The following is a 25,355-nucleotide window of genomic DNA, read 5'->3' on the forward strand; positions in this document are numbered from 1 at the left end:
AATGAACAAAGTGCACTCAGTAATATTAATTCTCTCATCTGCTATTGTTTCTTGGTCTGTTATCTAATGATTCCTTTTGATGTTTACTCATTTTGGTCACTTGGATTGTTTATAAGCTTACAGGAGTTTCAGCCCTGCGCATGTAGAGTCTCTGATTGGTCAATGACCAGCCCCAGGCATTGAGGGGTGGTGCAGGTGGCTGAGAAGCAGAGCTTCTTTACCTGACTCCTTCGAGGTCCAGTACTTTCTTCTAAGTCCTGGCTGCGGCGCCCCTCCCCCAGCATTCTCCACTCTCCTGACCCTCCCCCATCCCAAGTTTCTAGGCCCACTGCCGCTATGCTATTCGGGAGCTTTCACACCCATCTAAATAAGGAACACTGGCATCCTGATTTGACTATCAGCAGTTGAAATATCTGTAAATTGGACCAAGTATCAAAGACCCCTTAGAAGTGATTGTTAAAATCTGTTACACTTATAACAAATGATTTCGAAGCTTAAACTTCCTTAAAACCTAAGGAAGGACTAAGTTTTAGAACTTGTTACTATAATAAAGTTACTTTTTAAATAAATTTAAAATACTAAATAAGCGTTTTGCAGACACACATACAGGGAACACTTACACTGACTTTACCAAAGTGGGGGTGGGCACAGATCTCAATATGGAAAAAAGGTAAGGGGGACTGAGGGGCAGTCAGAGCCAGGGGACTTGCCCAAGGGCCAGAGCCTGGGACAGTCTTGGTGGACTGGCCCTCCTATGGCCCCTGAATACCGCTGGCCACAGAGAGTGGCCAGGGGTTACTGACCCTAACCCCTTTCCCCATCAGGGTGACCATACCCCACTTTGATGTCCTTCCTTCTCTGGCAGCACAAAGATGACAATCTTCCTGTCTGGCTCTGCCCTAAGTTCCTGGGTTTGTCATCCTGACTTTCTCCTCATTCACCTCCTGAGGCATAGGATGCACATTAAACATAGATGCCTCCAAGCAGGAGGAAGTGAATCCTCCACAATCGTGGGTCAGACTCAGGCAGGTGGAGTCCACATATTTTTTTCTTCTCCCCTGAATTTTTCTAACTGGAGGTGGTTGTCACCTGTCAGATACAAAGAAACTTGGGATTCATAGGGTAGGACAGCTAGAAGGAAGTGGAGAAAGAACGGGGAAGGTATATTCTTTAAGGTCTAAAGAAGGACCTGAGGAAGGGAAAATGAAAGAAAATAATTGAGGCTAATGAAGTGAGGGAAAAACATGAGTGGACTCTGAAGGGAAGATGTGTGGCAATAATTACACCAGCTATTGTCTCATGGACTCTTACTATGTGTTAAGAATTGTTTTAAGGACATTGCATGTTTTGTCTCATGTAGGCCTCCTAACAACCCTAAAGGATAGGTATCATCATCATACTGATATTGCTGATGAGAAAACTGAGGCATAGATGAAGTAGATTGTTCAAAGTCCTGCAGCTAGTGGTGGGGCCAGAATGCAAATCCACTGAAGCTGAGCAGATCCCGAGTGACATCCGCCCACACCACCACCACCACCACCACTTCCCATCGGCTGAACCAGGGATAAGGAAAATGACCCACCGAGCAGAGGGTAGGCACCATGGTTATGAATTTAGTTAGAACAAACTCAGTGAACCCAACATATGTTTTCTATAATTCACATTCTTTAAGAGCAAATGTACTCATGAAAGTGCAGATCAGCAGAGAAAATGGATTTATTTTGGATACCATATCTGCATGTAAGGATGGATATAGGAGACTTTGTTATTTACTTTAAAAACCTTCATGAGGTATTAAATAACCCTAGTAAAAGATGCTGGCCAGTTTGGGGTCTGGCCTGGAGATGATTAGTATGGAATCAAACTATATCAAAGGGGAATCTGGGGCCAACCACATGCTGGATAATTCCATTTAGGGACAGAGAAGACACACTGGTGTGATTCAAAACTCCTGAGTGCAATGCAAAGTTGGGAACACAGGCCCAGATGTAAATAAGAAAGCTGTAAATGTGAAAGGTGAAGAACATTACCTGCTCACAGTTAACCTACAGTTAATGCAAATTGCCCAAGAGCAGGACACAAAGAGAGGGAGTTGTCACATTCGGTTTGCTTTAGGGGCCTACAAAAGAAAGGGGCGGAGGAACAAAGGAGTTCTTTTCATTTGTCTGAAAGAACACAGGAAAGAGTCAGAGGAGAGGATATGTTAGAATGGGAGGTTTTCTGGAAGACCTTCCAGTAGAAAATTAAGAAAATAGCTTTATTCAGCTTGTGGTGGCTGTTTGGAGGATGGGACAAATGACTTTCATAATATTAAGCAATGAACAAGAACAGCAACAAGAAATAGTAAGTAGGAGAAGATGGCTCTTGAAGTAATGGGGGATCATGGCTCAACTTGGTCTCAAGCCTGCAGAGAGGAAAATGGGGGAGGGAAACCACCCAGGGAAATTAATAAGGAAAAACAAGAGGTTGTTGTAGGATAATGAAGTGTCCAAGAAAAGAGATTTTAGAGCATAGAGCTAGAGAAAACATGAGATAAAGACAGCAGAGGATAAGTCAAATACAGGAGGGAAGGGAAATCCAGGGCATGAACTAAAGAAGTAAACAATCACACAGATAGGAACATTCTAACACTTAACTGCAGGAGGGGCCATGCTCTTAGGTGGTCCAGGAATGGAAAATTCTACTGGTGGAACTTCAGGAGGGTAGAACTTAGATGTGATACAGAAAGGGCTAATTTCTGTGTGCAGAGACAGCTTGAGGGGTTCTTCCCAAAAACAGGTTATTTGGGAAATGGGGGCACATTAGGTAGAACCAGGAGTGAGCTGAAATACTTAATGAGGAGCGCATCCCACACCAACCAGAAGGGACCCCTGCCGAGGCACCAGGCCCTGGAGCCCTCACACTATGCAGGACACTGGTGTTCCAGAGGGGGCACTTGGAAGAGCCCAAGGCAGGGGGACTCTCAGGGTGGCAGATATTTACCCATCCAATAGGGAAAGTACAGGAAAACTGTACAATAATGTGATAAGTGGGGTCTAACACTTAAGCACAAAACAAGCCTCACAATTGTGAAGTTAAAGATATTTTTCAAAATATTTTTGCAAAAGCACACAAGATAGAGAAGCTTATTCTGAGCCCAAATGGCTCCCCACTGAACTGAGCAAGCACAAGCGATCCCCAGGCAATGAGCTACACAGGAACTTTGGCTGGCTTGGAAAAGAGATGTCCATTGCCTACTGTGGCATATCCCAGCTCACCTTAGGGAGGGTTTTGCTGGGTTTGAGTGGATGTCTTGCCAATGGATTTCAGCCCCAGGCACGTTCGCTATGGATTCAATGTAACCAAAGAAATTGACAGCAAAACGTTCTTTGGGGTGAAAGGGTTTATTACCCGGCTTGTTCTCCCAGCAGTAGGTCGAATGCTGGCGTCTCTACCTCCTCCCAGAGCCCTGGGCCGAGCTCTCTATAGCGCAATAATAGCTTATTGCCTAAAGGTGTGGAAGCAGCAGCCCAGCAACAGGCCAGTTACATCATCAGGTGGTTTAAGCTCAGTGAGGATCCTGGCCATGGGAACCCCAACTTCCCCACAGTGGGTGAGTGGCTGGCACAGCTATCCAGTACCTTCCTGGAGAATTACTGCTTCTACCCACTATAATTGTGCTAAAGCATTGAGGTTTAAGAGAATGGTTGGAAAAACTAACTGTGGATTGAAAAATTCTGTTATGAAATGTGAAAAGTGTCTTGCCAGTGGGTTTCAGCCCCAAATAAGTTCATTCTTGATTCAGTGAGACCTTGGGGTGAAAAAGTTTATATCCAACTTTATTCTCATTGTGGCAGGTCAAGCACTAGAATCCCATTCACCTCAGAGCAAGACTGTGTGCAGCAAGCTGGTCTCTGCCTCCAGGCCTCTTTGCCTCCGCAGCCGCCACAGGCGCTCTCCTAGGCACTGCCACCACTCCAGCCTCTGCTTTCCTGCAGCCATGCGGCCCAGAGCCCTGGGCTGAGCTCTTTACATAGAGTCAGTAATAATGTATTGCCCACATGTGTGTAGTGAGCAAGCCAACCAGGGTCAGGTGAGAATCCTGGCCATAGGAACTTCCATTTTCTCTACAGTAAGCATATTGACAACTCCTCCATCCCTTTTTCTCCTAAATACAGTTTATACTGTATATACATTTCTTCTATATAAAGTGTTACCTGAAGGGAATTTCAAAGGGAGCTTCAGGAAAGTGATTCAACTGAAAACAACCTACAGCTGACTCCTGAAGCCAAAGCCTTAGGTCACTATGTGAGAATATAGACCCCAATCTCCCCTATCAAAAAGGGGAATCGGAGAGTGGAGCTGCCCCATCAGACCCATCTTGGTGGGTTTACAAAGTGGGGAGACTGCCCGGGGAGTAGGTGTGTTTTGGGGGTAGGAATAATTGAGGTTGGTGTAGAAAGGAGCAGAATCCAGCCAGACAATGTACAATGGGAGAGTATTCAACTCTTGCACAACTTAGGGGAGGTAACGACTCTGATTCTTCCAGTTCCAGCTTTCAGAGGGATCTTGGAACCAACCTAGGGTGGGTGGCCTTGTGTTAGGAGCCCACCTAATGGCAGTCCTGCCAGGGCTCTTGGGGTGCAAAGTGGGCGAGTCCTCCCAGAGGTGGGAGAAGTGGGGGCAGCTGTGGGAGGCTGTCAGGCCAGGTGGGCACCGTGGACTCTACCGTCTATGCAGCACTGAAAGCCGCAGATGGCGCTGCAGACGGCACAGCCTCCAGTGCAGGCGCCTGAGTGGACGACCCCTCCTGATGGTGAGCAGCTGGCCCACCAGACACCTGCGGGGTTAGAGACTCAGCATTGCCGAGGCGAGCCGATGAGCATCTACCCTCTGCTCCCAATGCCGGAGGTGGAGGCCGAGGTTTCCACAGTTCGCTCAGGGAGGGGAGTCTTGAGAAACAGCGAATTTGTTGTAATCGTGTGTGTGCCACTCCCTGGCCTTGAATCGAATGTGCAAGACTGGAGGTTGTGAAATGCAACTTGGAAGACTGCCGACACTGCAGATCTGTGGTAAGAGTGGAAATGATAGGTCTCAAAAGCGGGTGAGGGGTCAGCTTTACCGATCATTTAGCAGCTGTGTGTTAGAAATGAAAAGTAAAACAAAAAGTCAAGGGGAAGGAAATTGGATCTCTTTTCAAGGAAGCACAAAATGGTGAGAAACGTTTTAAAGTAAGAGCACTTAAAGGAGAAAACCAAAGAAAGGTGTTCAACAGCAAATAGGTTTCCGACTGCAAAGAAGTTTAAATGGAAGGCGTAGGGCAAGGAAACACAGGTAGGGAAATCTAACAGCGGCCAGAAAAATGCAAAGAATGATTGTCACAGCCAAGTGATAGGATGAGGAAAAGGTTCAGGGAACAGAGTATCTTAATCCAAGAAAGAAAAATGTACAAAGAATCAGATATGGAGATGAAGACTCTTTGGGTAGCAGAAATGTGGACTCCTATAAAAATGTAAAAAGCAGCCAGAAATAGAAAAAACATTGTAGGAAGGAGAAGGGGGAAGGTTTAAGCATGAGTTTTATTTAGCCCCTGGTAACTCCCATAAGCTGTCCCTGAGATGCCCAGAAGATACCACACCCTCCCTCAGGCAATGGCTGCCACCGGCTTACAGGCACAGGGTTCATGAGACCTGACTGCGGCCAGACAGGGTGCTCCAGGGGGCCAGGGCAAGGAGGCGAGCTCGTGTGAGGTTTGCGTTTCCACCAGAGGATTCTGACAGGGGCCTAAGTGAAGGGCCCAATTCTGGGTCGGTTGCTGTTTCTCAGGCAGGATTGGGAGGATCAGGGATCATCTGGGGATTGAATACTGTTTGTGCTAAGCAATGGACTTGCCATGGTAATAAACAAAAATAGCAAAGTGGGTCTGGGGGCAAAGAGGGTTATTATGGCATTTTACAGCCTTGTGAGAAAAAATGTCTGTTGATTTTGAAGCTGGTTCTGCCCTCTCAGTGTGGTTAAAGGCAGGGCTGCTTTTTCTTTCTCAGTTTAAGCTGATTTTTACTCTTTGAGGAAGTTTAAGTTTTTCAGTCCCATTTTGGCCAAAAACAGACAATGTCAGCCCATAGGACATTATTCTGTGCATTCTAGATCTTCACCGTAGCACAGATGATCTAAAGGCAGTTCAGAGAACAACTTAGCCTATAGTCAGATGAAAGGAAGCTTCTTATGCCTTATGGTTCACCTGATAGGACCATGGCTGTGCATTAGCATTTGGATGCTGGAGGTCACACATTTGAATACTGCAGCATAGACAAATACTAGCAGAACAGATTATAATTCGGGCGTACAGTCCATTTCTAAACCAAGAGCCAAGTTTATTCAAAATTATGCCAGGAGAACAGGTTCCAGCCCCAATCTGGAGAACCTGCAGAACCAGATATAGGAATATTAACTAAATTACCTAATTTCCTGATTTCCCTGTGTGTTTTGCAGATCTTTTTAATAATATTAAAGATTCTGAAGAGATCTGAAGGAATGCAAGAACAACACTCTTCTTCTAAAATGGCCTATATTCCACCTTCAGAACCCTGTATGGTATCTAGAGGATTCTGTTCTCCACCACCACCTGATTTCATGAACCTCCTGGAAAGGTATTTCATCAACTTAATGACACTGTCTAGCTCTCTTGTTCTTCTCTGAACCAGTGTTCGTATGATTTTTCTCATTCTTAAGGCCTCTTGTAAAGTGGAATGAAACAGCATGGGAGAATACACCCCCAGATTCCTTTTGAATAGTTGAAGTGTCTGAACTCAGACCAAGATCCAGTTTTCTTCATTCTTAAATCACATTATCTAAGGGAACATTATGAGGCAGATGGCCCTTGGTGATCTTGAACACAAGCATTAGTTTACCAAGACAGAAGATCTGGTCCAATTGCAGAATGATAGCCAATAGACTTTTGTGCTGCAAATTCCAGTTATCAGGGGCTATCAGAAATCTGTGTTTGGCCAAAATACCTCTAAGAAGTTGTCAGATGATATTGTGATGTGTTGTCAAATGGTATTGTAATGTTTCGTACATTTGTCAATGGTGATTCAAGGCCAAACAATGAAGACTTTAATACAGAGATCATCAAATAAATCTAAACCAAAATTACTTGGGCCTGAGCCAATATATTGTACCTTTTAAAAATAAGGTCTGTAAGAATAAGACAGCCTTTAAATATACTCCATCTATTCCCCAGTACTTTCTCAAGTTCTGTTTCTGAGAAAGTTTGGTTACAAAAGCTAAACTCCATGAGAGGTGCCTGAATGCTGTTTGGGTGCAGAAGGGAACCTCCCTTTCTGGGTATGATTTGAGAGGGGTTTTAGATTTCTAGTTGTCTTGCCTACTGTGGAGTCTGCCATCTGAAAGAGTCTCAGTGTTTGAGTCCAGTTACCTAGAAATCTAGCTGAATTGGTACCAGGCCAAGGAATTGGTATCAAAGGAAGTTGAATGGCATCCAGTAGAAAATGAGTACTAATCCACTAGTCTGACTACAAGTTTTAGCCAAATCATAAGCTAACTTCAGGTGCTGGACTCAAATCAAGGAGAGACAAAGGATATAAAGAACAATATTAAGAGTAATGTATAGTCTTTCTTTGAATCCTAATATAAACAAACATTAATTTTTTTTAATTTTGAGAGAAGATTTAAGCACAGACTTAATGTTAAGAAATTGTTTATTTTTTTTTAAAAATGTGGTAGTGGCATTTGTTTCACAGGACCTTATCCTTTAGAGATATATACTGTTTACTGATTAAAAGACAGGGTGTCTAAAATTTGATTCAAAATAATCTATTCTGTGATCCTATAACAGTGGCTACATGCTACTATGTATTTGTCAAAACCCATAGAACTTTTCAGCACAAAGAATTAACTTAATGTATGCAAAATTTTTTAACAAATCATTTAAGAGGTCAGGGGAATCCCAGGATGGAATGTAGAATGGGAGTAAAGCATCTGGCTGCATTACAGACATGGGAAACAACCTCACTGTAGGGGGCAGGAGAGAAAGGCGCTGACCCAATCAACTTTGGGAATGAGAAGAGTCTATAAAACTAAAGGCAGAAGTAACTGTATGTGGCTCTAGTTGTGCTGTAGTTGATGCAGTTCTTTCTCAAGGAGTACAGGTTAATTCTGAAACCACTGTACATGTGTATGGAATTGAACAATTAAGTAAATGGTGGTAGGTGGTAAGGGCCAGGTTTCCCTCTGTTGGAGAGGGAGGTTGCAGACATATTGATTCAATTGGAAGATACAGTATGACTCACGTCTAGTTTAATATATATACAGAAGGTTACATGTAGATTTACATATATATATCTTAATATACACGTATTTTCCCTTGGTCTGTCAGTTGAGGTGACACAGAATCAACAATGTTTCAGTAGCCACACATGCACATGGCACCCAGATCTTGGTTTCCACTACTATTCTCCAATAAAAGAAACCAGGGCTCTTTGGAGAAATGGCTGGTTTTAGGACTATGGAAGAAAATATAGAAGATGAGCCTGGAATATCTTGTAGTGCCAGAAAGTAAGGAAGTGCTCCAGAAGTGAAGGTGTCCTGTAGGAGAGAGGGAGGAAAGAGGAAGAAGAGAGAAGAGGGGAGCAGGTCGGGGGACAGGAAAGAGGGAAGAGAGAGAAAATGCACGCACTGTGAAGGGACATAGGAGCCAACAGACAGAGTTCCCAATGGTCAAAGCTGAAACAATTTGAGCAACAAATTAAGTACTGTTGGATAATAACTCAAAGTGTAAAATATCCCTAAGTCCATGCTGATATAAATGACTAAATAAGAAAATGTGAGAAAAACAATTCCATTCGTAATTGCATCAAAAAGAATAAAATACCAAGATGGCGGCATGAGTAGGGCAGCAGAAATCCTCCCAAAACCATACATATTTTTTAAAATACAACAAATACAACTACACCTAACAGAGAGACCAAAAGATACAGCACAACAGCCAGGCTACATCTACATCTGCAAGAACTCAGCATCTCACAAAGGGGGTAAGATACAAAGACGTGACCCGGTGGGACCCAAGCACTCCCCCAACCCCAGCTCACTGGAGGGAGGAAGAGAATCAGAGTGAGGAGGGAATGGAAGCGCAGGGCTGCTAAATAACCAGCCCTAGTAATCTGTACCGGGAGCACAGACACACATTGCATGGTGTGCTGGATATTAGAGGAGCAGAAAAGTAAAATCTGCGAGCAGGTCCCCACAGCTGGCTGGCTCCCCTGGGACAAAAGAAAAGCGAGTGCTTTTTGAAAATCTTAAAGGGACAGGAGCTTAACAGATGGACGGAGTCATTCAGGCACACTCAGCCCAGCAGGCTGGGAAACCTGAGGAACTTTAGGCCCCCTAACCCCCTGGGTAGCAATGTAGCTCTGAAGACCTCATGGCGATAAGCAGCCTGCCATTCGTTTCCCCGGCCGGCACAGCCCCACAATAGCGGCAGAGCAGCTGGAGAGTGGCTGTGCCCACAGAAGCCCCCAGAGTCTCCTCCGAGTGCACAGCTACCCAGGCCAGACTGAAGGCTGCCGCCGGCGCGAAGCTGCCTGGCATAGAGAGAGGAAGCGGGGCAAGGTGTGAAGGGGCACCATTCTCACAGGAGAGCACACCCGGTGTGCCTGCCACTTCCCACAGGGCTCTGGGCTACCCTGAGGGTTGCCCTGCCCACAGCAGCTCAGAGGATTAACCTGGAGGCAACTACCAGTGTGCAGGTAACCGACACAGGCAGCAGAGAAGGACAAGGTGACCAGCAAGCAGGAAAGGACTTTGTTCTCTCAGCTGACACACATGCCAACTGCCTACGACTACCTCTATCGCCATGAAAAAGCAGAAGAATTTGGTCCAGTAAAGGATCAACCTGACAACCCCTGACAGAGGTCTGGGGAGATAGATATAACCAATCTTCCTGAAAAATGATCCAAAATAAAAGTCATAACCATGCTGATGGACCTGCAGAGAAATATGCAAGAGCTAAGGGATGAAGTCCAGAGGGAGATTACAGAAATGAAACAATCTCTGAAAGGACTTAAGAGCAGACTGGATAAGGTGCAAGAGACTTTTAATGGAATAGAAATCAGAGAACAGGAATGCAGAGAAGCTGAGGCAGAGAGAGATAAAAGGATCTCCAGGAATGAAAGAATATTAAGAGAACTGTGTGACCAAGCCAAATGGAACAATATTCGCAGTATAGGGGTACCAATAGAAGAAGAGAGAAAAAAAGGGATAGAAAGTGTCTTTGAAGAAATAATTGCTGAAAACTTCCCCAAACTGGGGGAGGAAATAGTCTCTCAAATTATGGAAGCCCACAGATCTCCCAACACAAGGGACCCAAGGAGGACAATGCCAAGACATATAATAATTAAAATGGCAAAGATCAAAGACAAGGACAGAGTATTAATGGCAGCCAGAGAGAGAAAAAAGACCACCTACAAAGACAAACTCATCAAGCTATCATCAGACTTCTCAACAGAAACCTTACAGGCCAGAAGAGAATGGCATGATATATTTAATGCAATGAAACAGAAGGGCCTTGAACCAAGAATATTGTATCCAGCATGATTATCATTTAAATAAGAAGGAGGGATTAAACAATTCCCAGGCAAGCAAAAGTTGAAGGAATTTGCCTCCCACAGACCACCTCTACAGGGTATTTTAGAGGGACTGCCCTAGATGGGAGCACTCCTAAGGCTAAATAGATGTCGTCACAGAAAATAAAATCACAGCAAAGAAAGCAGACCAACCAAATACTAACTAAAGGCAAAAAATAAAATCAACTATTCACAAAAGCAGTCAAAGGAAACACAAAAGAGTATAGAATAAAACACCTAACATATAAAGAATGGAGAAGGAGGAAAAAGAAAGGAAAGAAATAAAGAATCATCATGCTGTGTTTATAATAGCTTAATAAGCAAGATAAGTTAGATGGTTAGATAGTAAAGAAGCTACCCTTGAACCTTTGGTAACCAAGAATCTAAAGCCTGCAATGGCAATAAGTACATATCTTTCAATTATCACCCTAAATGTAAATGGACTGAATGCACCAATCAAAAGACACAGTAATAGAATTGATAAAAAAAAAAGCAAGACCCATCAATATGTCACCTACAAGAGACTCACCTCAAACCCAAAGACATATACAGACTAAAAGTGAAGGGATGGAAAAAGATATTTCATGCAAACAATAGGGAGAAAAAAGCAGGTGTTGCAGTATTTATATCAGACAAAATAGACTTCAAAACAAAGAAAGTAACAAGATATAAAGAAGGACACTACATAATGATAAAGGGCTTAGTCCAACAAGAGGATATAACCATTATAAATATATATGCACCCTATACAGGATCACCGACATATGTGAAACAAATACTAACAGAATTAAAGGAGGAAATAGAATGCAATGCATTCATTTTAGGAGACTTCAACACACCACTCACACCAAAGGACAGATCCACCAGACAGAAATAAGTAAGGACACAGAGGCACTTAACAACACACTAGAACAGATGGACCTAATAGACATCTATAGAACTCTACACCCAAAAGCAGCAGGATACATATTCTTTTCAAGTGCACATGGAACATTTTCCAGAACAGACCACATACTAAGCCACAAAAAAGAGCCTCAGTAAATTCAAAAAGACTGAAATTCTACCAACCAACTTCTCAGACCACAAAGGTATAAAACTAGAAATATATTGTACAAAGAAAGCAAAAAGGTTCACAAACACATGGAGGCTTAACAACATACTCCTAAATAATCAATGGACAATGACCAAATTAAAACAGAGATCAAGCAATATATGGAGACAAATGACAATAATAGCACAAAGCCCCAACTTCTGTGGGACACAGTGAAGGCAATTTTAAGAGGAAAGTGTATAGCAATCCAGGTCTATTTAAAGAAGGAAGAACAATCCCAAATGAATAGTCTAAAGTCACAATTATTGAAACTGGAAAAACAAGAACAAATGAGGCCCAAAGACATCAGAAGGAGGGACATAATAAAGATCAGAGAAGAAAAAAATAAAATTGAGAAGAATAAAACAATAGAAAAAATCAATGAAACCAAAAGCTGTTTCCTTGAGAAAATAAACAAAATAGATAAGCCTTAACAGACTTATTAAGAGAAAAGGAGAATCTACACACATCAACAGAATCAGAAATGAGAAAGGAAAAATCATGACAGACCCCAAAGAAATACAAAGAAGTATTAGAGAATACTATGAAAATCTATATGCTAACAAACTGGAAAACCTAGAAGCAGTGGACACCTTCCTAGAAAAATACAACCTTCCAAGACTGGCCAAGGAAGAAACAGAAAATCTAAGCAGACCAATTACCAGCAACAAAATTGCATCGCTAATCAAAACACTACCCAAGAACAAAACTCCCAGGCCAGAAGGATTCACCACTGAATTTCATCAGAAATATAGAGAAGACATAAAACCGATTCTCCTTAAAGTTTTCCAAAAAATAGAAGAGGAGGGAATACTTCCAAACTCATTCTATGAAGCCAGCATCACTCTAATACCAAAACCAGGCAAAGACACCACAAAAAAAGAAAATTACAGACCAATATCCCTGATGAACATAGATGCAAAAATACTCAACAAAATATTAGCAAACTGAATTCAAAAATTCATCAAGAGGATCATACACCATGATCAAGTGGGATTCATCTCAGAGATGCAAGGATGGTACAACATTTGAAAACCCTTCAACATCATCCACCACATCAACAAAAAGAAGGACAAAAACCACATGATCATCTCCATAGATGCTGAAAAAGCATTCGACAAAATTCAACATCCATTCATGAGAAAAACTCTCAACAAAATAGGTATAGAGGGCAAGTACCTCAACATAATAAAGGCCATCTATGACAAACCCACAGCCAACATCATACTTAACAGCAAGAAGCTGAAAGCTTTTCCTATAAGATCAGGAACAAGACAGGGATGCCCACTCTCCCCACTGTTATTCAACTTAGGACTGGAGGTCCTAGCCACTGCAATCACACAAAACAAGGAAATACAAGGCATCCAGACTGGGAAAGAAGAAGTCAAACTGTCACTATTTGCAGATGATGTGATATTGTACATAAAAAACCCTAAAGACTCCACTCCAAAACTACTAGATCTAATATTTGAATTCAGCAAAGTTGCAGGATACAAAATTAATACACAGAAATCTGTTGCTTTCCTATACACTAATGATGAACTAGCAGAAAGAGAAATCAGGAAAACAATTCTATTCACAATTGCATCAAAAAGAATAAAATATCTAGGAATAAACCTAACCAAGGAAGTGAAAGACCTATACCCTGAAAACTACAAGATACTCTTAAGAGAAATTAAAGAGGACACTAACAAATGGAAACTCATCCCATGCTCTTGGCTAGGAAGAATTAGTATTGTCAAAATGGCCATCCTGCCTAAAGCAATCTACAGATTCACTGCAATCCCTATCAAAACAGCAACAGCATTCTTCAACGAACTGGAACAAATAGTTTTAAAATTCATATGGAACCACGAAAGACCCCGAATAGCCAAAGCAATCCTGAGAAGGAAGAATAAAGCAGGGGGGATCTCACTTCCCAACTTCAAGCTCTACTACAAAGCCACAGTAATCAAGACAATTTGGTAGTGGCACAAGAACAGACCCATATACCAATGGAACAGACTAGAGAGCCCTGATATAAGCCCAGCCATATTGGTCAATTAATATATAATAAAGGAGCCATGGACATACAATGAGGAAATGACAGCCTCTTCAACAGCTGGTGTGGGCAAAACTGGACAGCTATATGCAAGAGAATGAAACTGGATTATTGTAAAACCCCATACACAAAAGTAAACTCAAAATGGATCAAAGACCTGAATGCAAGTCATGAAACCATAAAACTCTTAGTAGACAACATAGGCAAAAATATCCTGAATATAAACATGAGCAACTTCTTCCTGAACGCATCTCCTCGAGCAAGGGAAACAAAGCAAAAATGAACTCATGGGATTACATCAAGCAAAAAAGTTTCTGTGCGGCAAAGGACACCATCAACAGAACAAAAAGGCATCCTACAGTATGGGAGAACATATTTGTAAATGACATACCTGACAAGGGCTTAACAACCAAAATATAGAAAGAAGTCACTTGCCTCAACACCCAAAAAGGAATAACCCCCTTAAAAAAATGGGTGAAGGATATGAAGAGACAATTCTCCAAAGAAGAAATTCAGATGCGGAGAAAGGGGAACAGGCACATGAAAAGATGCTCCACATCACTATTTATCAGAGAAATGCAAATAAAAAACACAATGAGATATCACCTCACACCAGTTAGGATGGCCAGCATCAAAAAGAGTAAGAACAACAAATGCTGGCGAGGATGCAGAGAAAGGGGAACCCTCCTACACTGCTGGTGGAAATGTAAGCTAGTTCAACCATTATGGAAAGCAATATGGAGGTTCCTCAAAAAACTAAAAATAGAAATACCATTTGACCTGGGAACCCCACTCCCTGGAATTTACCCAAAGAATACAAGTTCTCAGATTCAAAAAGACATATGCACCCCTATGTTTATCCTAGCACTATTTACAATAGCCAAGATATGGAAGCAACCTTAAGTGTCCTCAGTAGATGAATGGATAAAGAAGAGATGGTACATATACACAATGGAATACTATTCAGCCATAAGAAAGAAACAAATCCTATCATTTGCAATGACATGGATTGAGCTAGAGAATATTATCCTCAATGAAATAAGCCAGGCAGAGAAAGACAAGTGCCAAATGATTTCCCTCATTTGTGGAGTGTAACAACAAAGCAAAACTAAAGGAACAAAACAGCAGCAGACTCAAGAGACTCCAAGAAGGAACTAGTGGTTACCAAAGGAGAGGGGTGTAGGAGGGCAGGTGTGGAGGGAGGGAGTAGGGGTTTGAGGGGTACTATGTTTGGTACACATGGTGTGGGGGATCACGGGGAAGACAGCGTAGCACAGAGAAGGCAAATAGTGAATCTGTGGCATCTTATTACACTGATGGACTATAACTATGGGTGGGGACTTGATAATATGGGTAAATGTAGTCACCACATTGATTTTTCATGTGAAACCTTCATAAGACTGTATATCAATAATACTTTAATGAAAAAAAGAAAATGTGGGCAGTGGGGGTGGGTAAAGAAATCCCCCATACAGGAGGATCATTTACTTGGATCCTGTGTACTCAAGGAGGGAAAGCATAACTACCATTCCTGAAATGTGAGCTGTACATCATGACTGCCTTCCAAAGAGAACAGCGGGACAAGAGGCGGAGAAAAGAGTGACTTTACAGTGGAGAAACCTAACAAACACTACGTAGGCAAGGTGATCGAGGCTGACAGCAGCAGCGGCTGGGGCATGTTATTGTGCCCTTGCTGTGATGAGAATGGTACTTTACTCCTGTGATTGCCTCCCAAAAACCCATGGCCCTGGTTTAAGCATGAGGAGAATGTCTGGCAGATCTCACCTGAGGGCCAGTGGACACAATACTGACCAGTCCTCAGCAGAACTGTCCAGGTCTCCAAAGACAAGGACAGTTTCAGAAACTGTCATGGCCAAGAGGAGCCCAGGGAGACGTGATCACTGAATGTAATGTAGGTTCCTGGATGGGATCCTAGACCAATAAAAATACACGAGGTAAAAACTAAGGAAATCTGAACAAATATAGGCTTTAGTTCATAATAGCAATAAAATATGTGTTTTGTTTTTTTTAAAGGGTGTTTTTACCCTCCCCTCCAACAACAAAAAAAGCTGAACCCCTGCTTCATTTCCATAGGATCTTTCAGGACAGAATTTTCTCTTGGTTAACTTCAATTTAGGACACTTTCTTCTAGGATTTATATAATAAAACTGTCAAAACTTTATGTTGTCGTTAGTTAAAAATGAAACATTTGCAGTGAATTGGCCCTCCATCTCCACCAGTCAGTTGATGACTTTACTCATAATGCATTCCATTCCTTGAGAAAGGGCCTGCACGGGGCTTGGGGAGGTTGTGGTTGGGAGACTGTTTGCCTAAGTAGCATTCATTCCACTTTCCCCTCAGGTCCCTTGTTATATGTGTGACTGAGCAAATGGCCTAATGTTCCCTTATGTACATAATCAGAATCTAGTCTTTCACTCAATGAGTATGTACTGAGAACCTAGTGTATACCAGCTGTGGGGAAGTTGGTGTTCCTATGGCCAGGATCCTCACTGAACTTAAACCACTTGATGACGTAACTGGCCTGTTGCTAGGCTATGGCTTCCACACCCGTAGGCAATAAGCTATTAGTGCACCATATAGAGAGCTCAGCCCAGTGCTCTGGGCAGAGGCAGAGATGCTAGTGCTTGACCTACTGCCTGGAGAACAAGCTGGGTAATAAACCCTTTCACCCCAAGAACGTTCTACTGTCATTTCTTTGGTCACACTGAATCCATAGGAAACTTGCCTGGGGCTGAAACCCACTGGCAAGACACCAGTACTGTGCAAAGATACAACGTGCAATAGCGAACTTCTTGTCCCACAGACTTTACAGTCTACAGTAATTAATATTAATTACTAATTATTATCTCCTAAACAAAAGCAAAATAATGACAATGAGGACACACACTCCTAGATCCCAAGGGAGGGTATGTGCTGCCCTGCGGTGGAGGGAGATGCCTGGGGATGTGGGCAGAGAGAAGGCACAGGAGGCCTAGTGCCCGGGAGCAGGAATCCGATGGCGGCCTCTGCGTCCCCGCTGGTACTCTAGTCATCCAGCTGGTTCCTCTGTGTGCTCTCTGGGAAGAAGGACAGGAAAAGGGACAGGTGTCTCAAAGTCAACTAGCCACCCTTGAAGTCCTCTCCCTTCCATTCCTGGGAAAAGAAATAAAGACCCAAACAGGCTCAGCAGCCGCAGAAGCAGCCTCAAAAGAGCTGGTCCCCACAGGAACCCCACAGCGCTCTCCTCTCTAGCCCCAGTGCCCGCGGCTGCCGCCTCCACCTCAGAGTCTCTCCACTGGCTCCTTCTGCCCTCTTATTCTGACTTCTTCTGTGCCTCAGGGCTTTGGTTTTTGAGTGGCCTCTGTGGTCTCAAGGCTGTGGCTCACTGCGTTCTTTGAGTAGCTCTCATCTTCTTCCTCCGCTGCTGGCTTCACCTGCCTCAGGAGCTGAGCACCCACCGTAAGCGCATCCCCCCTGGTCAGGTGTGCAACTGAGCCTGGCTTGCAGGCCGGTGGCCTGGCCCTAGCTGCTGCCTTTGGCTCAAGTGGAAGCAGGAAGGTGAAATACCCAGCAAGAACACCCCTACCTAAGGGCATGCCTCTGGGCACCTTTAGGAGGCAGGTGCTACTCAAGAGTTCTCCAATCTGGAATAACTTTCCCCTGGAAAGCCCCTCTAACACTCCCCCTCACCTCCCACGGTTGGAGCAGATGCTCCTCCTCATCAGAGCACTTTCAGGGCTCTATTGATTTTCTCATTTTGCAGCCTCTAGGTTGTAAACCCTTTGTGGTAGTGTGCCAGGGCTGCCATAGCAAGGTGCCACACGCTGGGTGGCTTACACACACGAATTTATTTCCGCACAGTTCTGGAGGCTAGAAGTCTGAAATCAAGGTGTCAGCTGAGTCGGTTCACCTCTGGGGCCTCTCTCCCTCATTTGTAGGTGGTGGCCTTCCTCAGGTATCTTTGCACGGTCTTCCCTGTGCTGTATCCTAATCTGCTCTCCTTTTAAGGACACAAATCCTACTGGATTAGGGCCTACCCCATGACCTCTCTTACCTATCTCAAATAAACATGTAGCCTGAGGTACTGGGGATTAGGACTTCAACATATGAATTTGTGGGGGATGCAGTTTAGCCCATAACAACACCAAGGACCAAACCATGTGCTATAAGTCATTTTCTTTTTTTTAAATTAAGGTATTGCTGATATACAATCTTATAAAGGTTTCACATGAGCAACATTGTAGTTTCAACATTCACCCATATTATCAAGTCCCCCCACACACCCCATTGCAATCACTGTCCATCAGCATAGTAAGAAGCTACAGAGTCGCTACTTGTTTTCCTATGAGTCATTTTATATCCAGCACTCAGGACTGTACCTGCTACAGAGTGAACATTCCAAGTTTTTTTGAAGGAAGGAAAAGAGAAAAACGAAGAGAACACATTTGAAGGGATGGTTAAGGTTCTGCTTAAAACAATGTGCAGAAAATGAACGAGCAGGACCAGTGTGAAGGAATACAGGGAATGGCATGAGCAGAGCAAGGTGTTCATCTTGTTGAGCTGTGAAAAATGAAGTTGAGGGTCAGGCCCAATTCTTGAAGCCCTGAAGTGACTGGCTAAGCCATTCAGAATTTACTCTGGAAGCCACATGGCTGCCCTGAGAGGTCATGAGCAGAGGAAGAATATGAGGGAAATGGCATTTGAATGTTAGTGGGAAATCTGGCATTGGAGAGCTTCTGCCTAGAGATATGTAATGTTTTTAATAATTTGAGAAAATGTGAATTGCATGGAAAAAACCCCTGTCTTTTTCTGGTCAAAGTTTGCTTTTTCTCATGACATGACAGGTAATAGGACCATTGCAACCTCATCATGACATCACCAGGTCAATTTCTAGGAGGGGTGAGTCACTATCAATGTTTAAAGCTTTTAAAGAGTTGGGGTTATTCCACCTGCCCTCTGAGAGACCCCAGCAAGTGGCTCTCTCTTCTTTCTTTGTTTTTTTATTTTGTGTGGTTACCTGCCCTGCTCACACTATCATTGATCTGTGTTTGTCTAAGCTTCTCTTATGGTAATTGACAAAAACCTGTTGAGCTAGTTACACAGAAGTTTTCTAAACTCAAGTAACTTGAAGAGGTGGGGTGAACTGACCTCAGGCATGTCTGGATCCAAGGACTCAGTCCTTCAAATCTCTCTTGTGTTGGCTTCAATCAGCTGACTGGCTGACTGTACAAGACTCACATCCTGAATGGCTATATCTTTAATTTCCTCCAGGGAGGAAAGGGGATTCTGCTTTAACTAGAAAATTCTAGAAAACGTAGATTGGGTCATTTATTCACTCCTGCCCCAAGAGATGCTTATGGTTGACCTGGTAGGGAGAAAATCCCTTCTCAAAAAAGGGGGGTGCTAATCTAGGCTGATAAAATAACAAATGGCTGTTTGGGGGCCTCAAATAAATTACTTATTTCCAAAATGGGGGCCTGATAACTTGAATCTTCTTGGATGGTCCCAGTTTCATTTTACATAATTTTTCCTCAATAAAGATGATTTTAAGTACATACCTAAACATGATTTATTTTTGTACACCTTTGTACAACCTCATATGAATGAGTGAACAAATCTGAAAGTCATTTGTCAAATCTTGTGTCCTTGGTTTAGAAAACCTGATCTATTATTGCTCTACTGTACTCTAGAGAAAGTTGCAGAAATCTTTGGATCTTTCTTCTGTTGTTTGAGCTCTTTGGCTTGCCTATTATCCCTCCTGAATAGGATCGTTGTGACCTTAGATTCTGCTTGTTGATCATCGAGGTCTGGCTTGTTGTTGACCTACCAACCACTGGTGAAGGATGCATTTACTCAACAATCAAGAATAATGTTTTACAAATCCTACCATTTGCAACAACATGGATGGAGCTGGAGGACATTATGCTCAGTGAAATAAACCAGGCGGAGAAAGACAAGTGCCAGATGACTTCCCTCATTTGTGGAGTATAACAACGAAGCAAAACTGAAGGAACAAAATAGCAGCAGACTCAGAGACTCCAAGAAGGAACTAGTGGTTACCAAAGGAGAGGGGTGTGGGAGGGTGGGTGGGGAGGGAGGGAGAAGGGGATTGAGGGGTATTATGTTTAGTACACATGGTGTGGGGGGTCATGGGGAGAACAGTGTAGCACAGAGAAGTCACATAGTGAATCTGTGGCATCTTACTACACTGATGGACAATGACTGCATGGGGGTATAGGTGGGGACTTGATAATATGGGTAAATGTAGTAACCACATTGTTTTTTCATGTGAAACCTTCATAAGAGTGTATATCAATAATACCTTAATTTTTAAAAAAAGAATAATGTTTTAGGCTCTACTTGAAGTGTGAGGCTCTTTCTGCTGGTTGCCTAACAGTCATCAATCCAACTTCTTTGAATGAGATGCCTTTGAGCTTGTGAGGGAAGAAATTTGAGGTTTGCAAAACCTAGATCATGATTCCCTCTTTTGGCCTCAGAGACTCTTGATCTAATGGTGCTCTCTAACGGTCAGTGGCAGGGAGAATGGCTGGAAGGAGGATGCTAATGGCAGAAACTGGGAAGGAAGGAAATGGATACAGGAGAAAAGAACCACACCTGGGATTAGTTGATAGCAGTGAGAGTGGAAAGGAAGAGATGAGTCTAAGAAACACTGTGAAAGAAGAATCCATAGAACCTGCTGACAAAATAGATGTATGGAGAGAGAAGGAGGCAGGAGTTGAAGATGGCTAAATGGCTTCTAGTCTGTGATAGAGGCAGAGGAAATGTTCTACCATGAATAGAAATGGGGAATCTGGAGTGAGAACATGGAGCTATGTACTTTTAGACATACTGAGATTGGACGAGATAGAAAACTGTCTTCAGGTGCTTGGAAATCCAGGACAACTTTTAGTAAATATGCAGAAGGGGAAGTGCAGAGTAGAAACTTCAGGTCAGAAGTCAGCCCAGTTAGGGGTCAAAGGGCATAAAAGGAGGTACACTAGTCAGTAATCAAAAGGACATTCAAGTTATCCTCATATACTTGTGTGCAGCACTGACAATGTCGAGACCAGTCATATGTATTCATTTTTAACTTTCCTTTTTAATTTTTTTAAACTTCTTATTATGGAGAATTTAAAAAATAAAATTAGAAAGGCTCATGAACCCCCCTATCTTCCCATCACCCAGCCTCAACAATCGTCAAATATATCATGGCCAATCTTGTTTCTTCCCAATTCATACCCACTTCTCCCTGCAGTATTATTTTGAAGCAAATTCAAGATCCCATATCTTAAACAATAAATATTTCATTATGATAAATATTTCAGAAAGATAAGGACTATTTTTTTAACATTAAGCACAGTATCATCAGGCCTTAAAATTTAACAATAATATACTAATATCAAGTCAGGTTGAAATTTCCATTTTTTTAAAATAGTTTATTTTAATCTGGATTCAAATTAGACCACAGATTAGGATTGGTTGTAGGCTTTTAAATCTTATTCTATGGATTCTCCCCCTACCCTTTATCATTTATTTTTGAAGAAATGGGGTTGTTTGCCCATAGCTTCCCGCACTCTGAATTTTGCTGGTTGCGCCCTAGCTGTACTTTGATAAGTTCCTCTGTCTCCTATATGTCCAATAAATTGGAAGCCTTAATCAAATTCAAACCCATTTTTATTTAAATGTCATTAAAAAAAAAAGATGCCTAGCAAAGGTGTTAAAGAGAGCTCTGGCAGAGGAGGAGATCAGCAGGAAAGAGTGTAAACTGACCCCTGGGGAAAGGTGACTTTTAAGGGACAGGCAGAGAAAGACACGTGGGAAGGAGAGGTGGAGGAGCAGCCAGGGTGAGGCTGAGGTGGGATCGCAGGGCCTGCACCCGCGTGTTCTCTGGGGGATATGCCGCCATCTTCATTGGCCCTGAGGGCAGTTACTGGTTAAAGGTGGAGGGACGCTGCTTACCCCACCTTACCTATTGCAGAATCCAACAGGGAGGCCCCACCTCTCTTCTCCAGGAGCTCTGGCAGTCTGGGAGAGAGGACAGGTGGAAACTCACCAGCCTCCTGAGGTGCAGAGACACTGACCCCATGTGTGCTGGGGGCTGCAGCCTCGGGAAGCAGGCCGAGGACCAAACATACATGGCCCTCTGAATTGATCTGGCATCCCTCAGCCCAGCGTGTCCCATCACCACCACCAGGAGACGGGTGGCTTGGTGCTGGATGCCCCTCGGTCTGGCCCTCACTGCACCCGCCCCTGTCAACAATCCCCACAGCTGCTTTGCAATTACACCCTCTTGCCTCCTCGCTGGCCAGGCGGCTCCCCTGCTCATGCTTCTCTAGGGCTGGTCCCGGCCTTCACTTTCAGGTGCCAGAAACAGCTCAGGGATTGGCCTGCCTGCTCTCACTACTTCTCTCTCCCTGCTCTTCTACAAAGTGCCTACTGTCCTCACTGCCATGTACCACTTTACCATCTGTGGGGGTATTTGTAGTTGCCCTTGTTCTGGGCCTTCAATGATACAACTTTTGGGTTCTGCCATCCTGCAGCACCCACCTGAAAAAGCAGTGGTTGCACCGCCTCAGAGACATTCCTGGTCTCAGTTCTGCGGATCAAGCCAATTTGGCTACCTGTGCCTACCAGTGCCATTTGGCTGCTTTGCCCAGCCATGCTGCAGAGCCAGAAGCAAAAGTCCTTCCATGCCTTGGAGGGTTCTAGAAAGAGGCTAGGCCCATCACAAAGTTCTCTCTTCAGAAGGAAATGCTGGTCAGGGCTTCTGAACCCTCATAGGAACCCTGCAAGCTGGAAGCAGTCAGTTCAGCTCCCCTTTTCTAATGGCCCAGCCCCCCAAAGCTCCCAGCACCAGTTAATGCTTTGCTCTGGCATCTGAGACCTCTGTCACAGGGTTCACTTGGTCCCAACAGATACCCTATGCCATTCATTAACTGCACAATATAGATTAGATACCATAGACTCAACCAAGAAAATTAAGACTTTTAGGGAATGAACAAAGGATAGTTAGGTTCTAATGGGGGATGGAAGGGGTTCTAGCATGGGGAGCAGCCCTGGGCAGGTCTAGGTGGGGCTGCAGAGTGGAGCACCCCAACATGAAGGCCTCAGGAGGAATAGCCAGGATGGAAGAAAGCAGGAGATATGGAAGGAAAGAAGGCAATCGTTTCACTGAGCATCAAGAAAGGCATTGTGCTGGTACAGGTACATACAAAGACTAACTTCTGGGGAAGGGACGCTAAAAATTATTGGGGTGGAAACAGCAACTTTTGTTAACTCCTTTTCCTCGGAGATAAAAACAGTCTGTGCAGAGTGAGAGAAGACTTGAAAGAAATGGATGTGAGCAGCAGGAAAACCTTGGATGGGCACCAAACCTTGTGCCAATGCAGTTCGTTTCCTCACCAAAAGTCCCTGCACAGGATGTGAGCCTCATACAAGGCAGAGAGTGTAAGATTGGCGCATTGATGCAACTGGTTCTGAGGTGCCTGGGGCATTGCTGGAGCCAAGCTCTGGATAAGGAATGACCTCAGCCTACTGCCCTCAAGATGCCCACAGGCCCCTCAGCCACTGCCTCTTAAAGTGGGAGGGACATGTCTCCCCCACCATCCAAACTCATCTCTGGAGAATTCTGCCAGGAACTACTTACTGCCAAATGCAGTCAAGCTGGCTATTTTCAGGACATGAGCCATTTCCCTGTGCCCTCTGAACAGGATTCATGTCCCCTGAAGCTAGAAAAAGGAGATAGAAACAGAGAAGCAGCAAAGGTTGCTGGGTCATTCCTGGTGAATGGCCAACCTCTCAAATCCCTCTGTAGGCCCAGGAGTCCGCAGGACAGCCCTTGAGAGTGTGCAGTGCTGCAGGGCTGCTGGCTAACTGGGCGCTGTGCTGGGGAAGTCTGCCTTAGGCTTTCAGATAACCATATGGTACTAACAGGTGCAAAGCTAGTTGGTTTTACTGGGCAAGAAGGGTAGATTTAACTTTTATTTTTTTGCATTAATCTACAATTACATGAAGAACATTATGTTTACTAGGCTCCCCCCTTCACCAAGTCCCACCCACATAACTCTTCACAGTCACTGTCCATCAGAGTAAGATGCTGTAAAATCATTACTTGTCTGCTCTGTGTTGCACAGCCCTCCCCGTACCCGCCCCCCACACTATACATGCTAATCGTAATGCCCCCTTTCTTTTTCCCCACCCTTGTCCCTCCCTTCCCACCCATCCTCCCCAGTCCCTTTCCCTTTGGTAACTATTAGTCCATTCTTGGGTTCTATGATTCTGCTGTTGTTTTGTTCCTTCAGTTTTCCTTTGTTCTTATACTCCACATATGAGTGAAATCATTTGGTACTTGTCTTTCTCCACCTGGCTTATTTCACTGAGCATAATACCCTCTAGCTCCATCCATGTTGTTGCAAATGGTATGATCTGTTTTTTTCTTATGGCTGAGTAATATTCCATTGTGTATATGTACCACCTCTTCTTTATCCATTCATCTACTGATGGACATTTAGGTTGCTTTCATATCTTGGCTATTGTAAATAGTGCAGCGATAAACATAGGGGTGCATCTGTCTTTTTCAACCTGGAGTGCTCCATTCTTAGGGTAAATTCCTAGAAGTGGAATTCCTGGGTCAAATGGTATTTCTATTTTGAGCATTTTGTGGAACCTCCATACTGCTTTCCACAATGGTTGAACTAATTTACATTCCCACCAGCAGTGTAGGAGGGTCCCCCTTTCTCCACAACCTCGCCAACATTTGTTGTTGTTTGTCTTTTCAATGATGGCGATAATTACTGGAGTGAGGTGATATCTCATTGTGGTTTTAATTTGCATTTCTCTGATGACAAGCAATGTGGAGCATCTTTTCATGTGTCTGTTGGCCATCTGAATTTCTTCTTTAGAGAACTGTCTATTCAGGTCCTCTGCCCATTTTTTAATTGGATTATTTCCTTTTTGTTTGTTGAGGTGTGTGGACTCTTTATATATTTTGGATGTCAACCCTTTATCGGATCTGTCATTTATGAATATATTCTCCCATACTGTAGGATACCTTTTTGTTCTATTGATGGTGTCCCTTGCTGTACAGAAGCTTTTTAGCTTGATATAGTCCCACTTGTTCATTTTTGCTTTTGTTTCCCTTGCCCGGGGAGATATGTTCATGAAGAAGTCACTCATGTTTATGTCCAAGAGATTTTTGCCTATGTTTTTTTCTAAGAGTTTTATGGTTTCATGACTTACATTCAGGTCTTTGATCCATTTCAAATTTACTTTTGTGTATGGGGTTAGAAAGCGACCCAGTTTCATTCTCTTCAATGTAGCTGTCCAGTTTTGCCAGCACCATCTGTTGAAGAGACTGTCATTTCCCCATTGTATGTCCATGGCTCCTTTATCATATATTAATTGACAAAATATGTTTGGGTTAATGTCTGAAGTCTCTATTCTGTTTCACTGGTCTGTGGCTCTGTTCTTGTGCCAGTACCAAATTGTCTTGATTACTATGGCTTTGTAGTAGAGCTTGAAGTTGGGGAACGAGATCCCCCCCACTTATTCTTCCTTCTCAGGATTGCTTTGGCTATTTGGGGTCTTTGGTGTTTCCATATGA

The 25,355-nt window shown here is 43.4% G+C and overlaps 1 long non-coding RNA gene across 1 annotated transcript; it reads left to right on the forward strand.

The window, feature by feature from the left end:
- Positions 1-6,388: 6,388 nt before the first annotated feature.
- On the forward strand, positions 6,389-20,112 carry LOC130683154 (uncharacterized). The gene is made up of 2 exons (XR_008996766.1): positions 6,389-6,629; positions 19,520-20,112. It is a non-coding gene; the product is annotated as an uncharacterized LOC130683154 (long non-coding RNA).
- The last annotated feature ends 5,243 nt before the right edge of the window (positions 20,113-25,355 follow it).

The sequence above is a fragment of the Manis pentadactyla genome, chromosome 3 (assembly GCF_030020395.1).
Source record: "Manis pentadactyla isolate mManPen7 chromosome 3, mManPen7.hap1, whole genome shotgun sequence".
NCBI lineage: Eukaryota > Metazoa > Chordata > Mammalia > Pholidota > Manidae > Manis > Manis pentadactyla.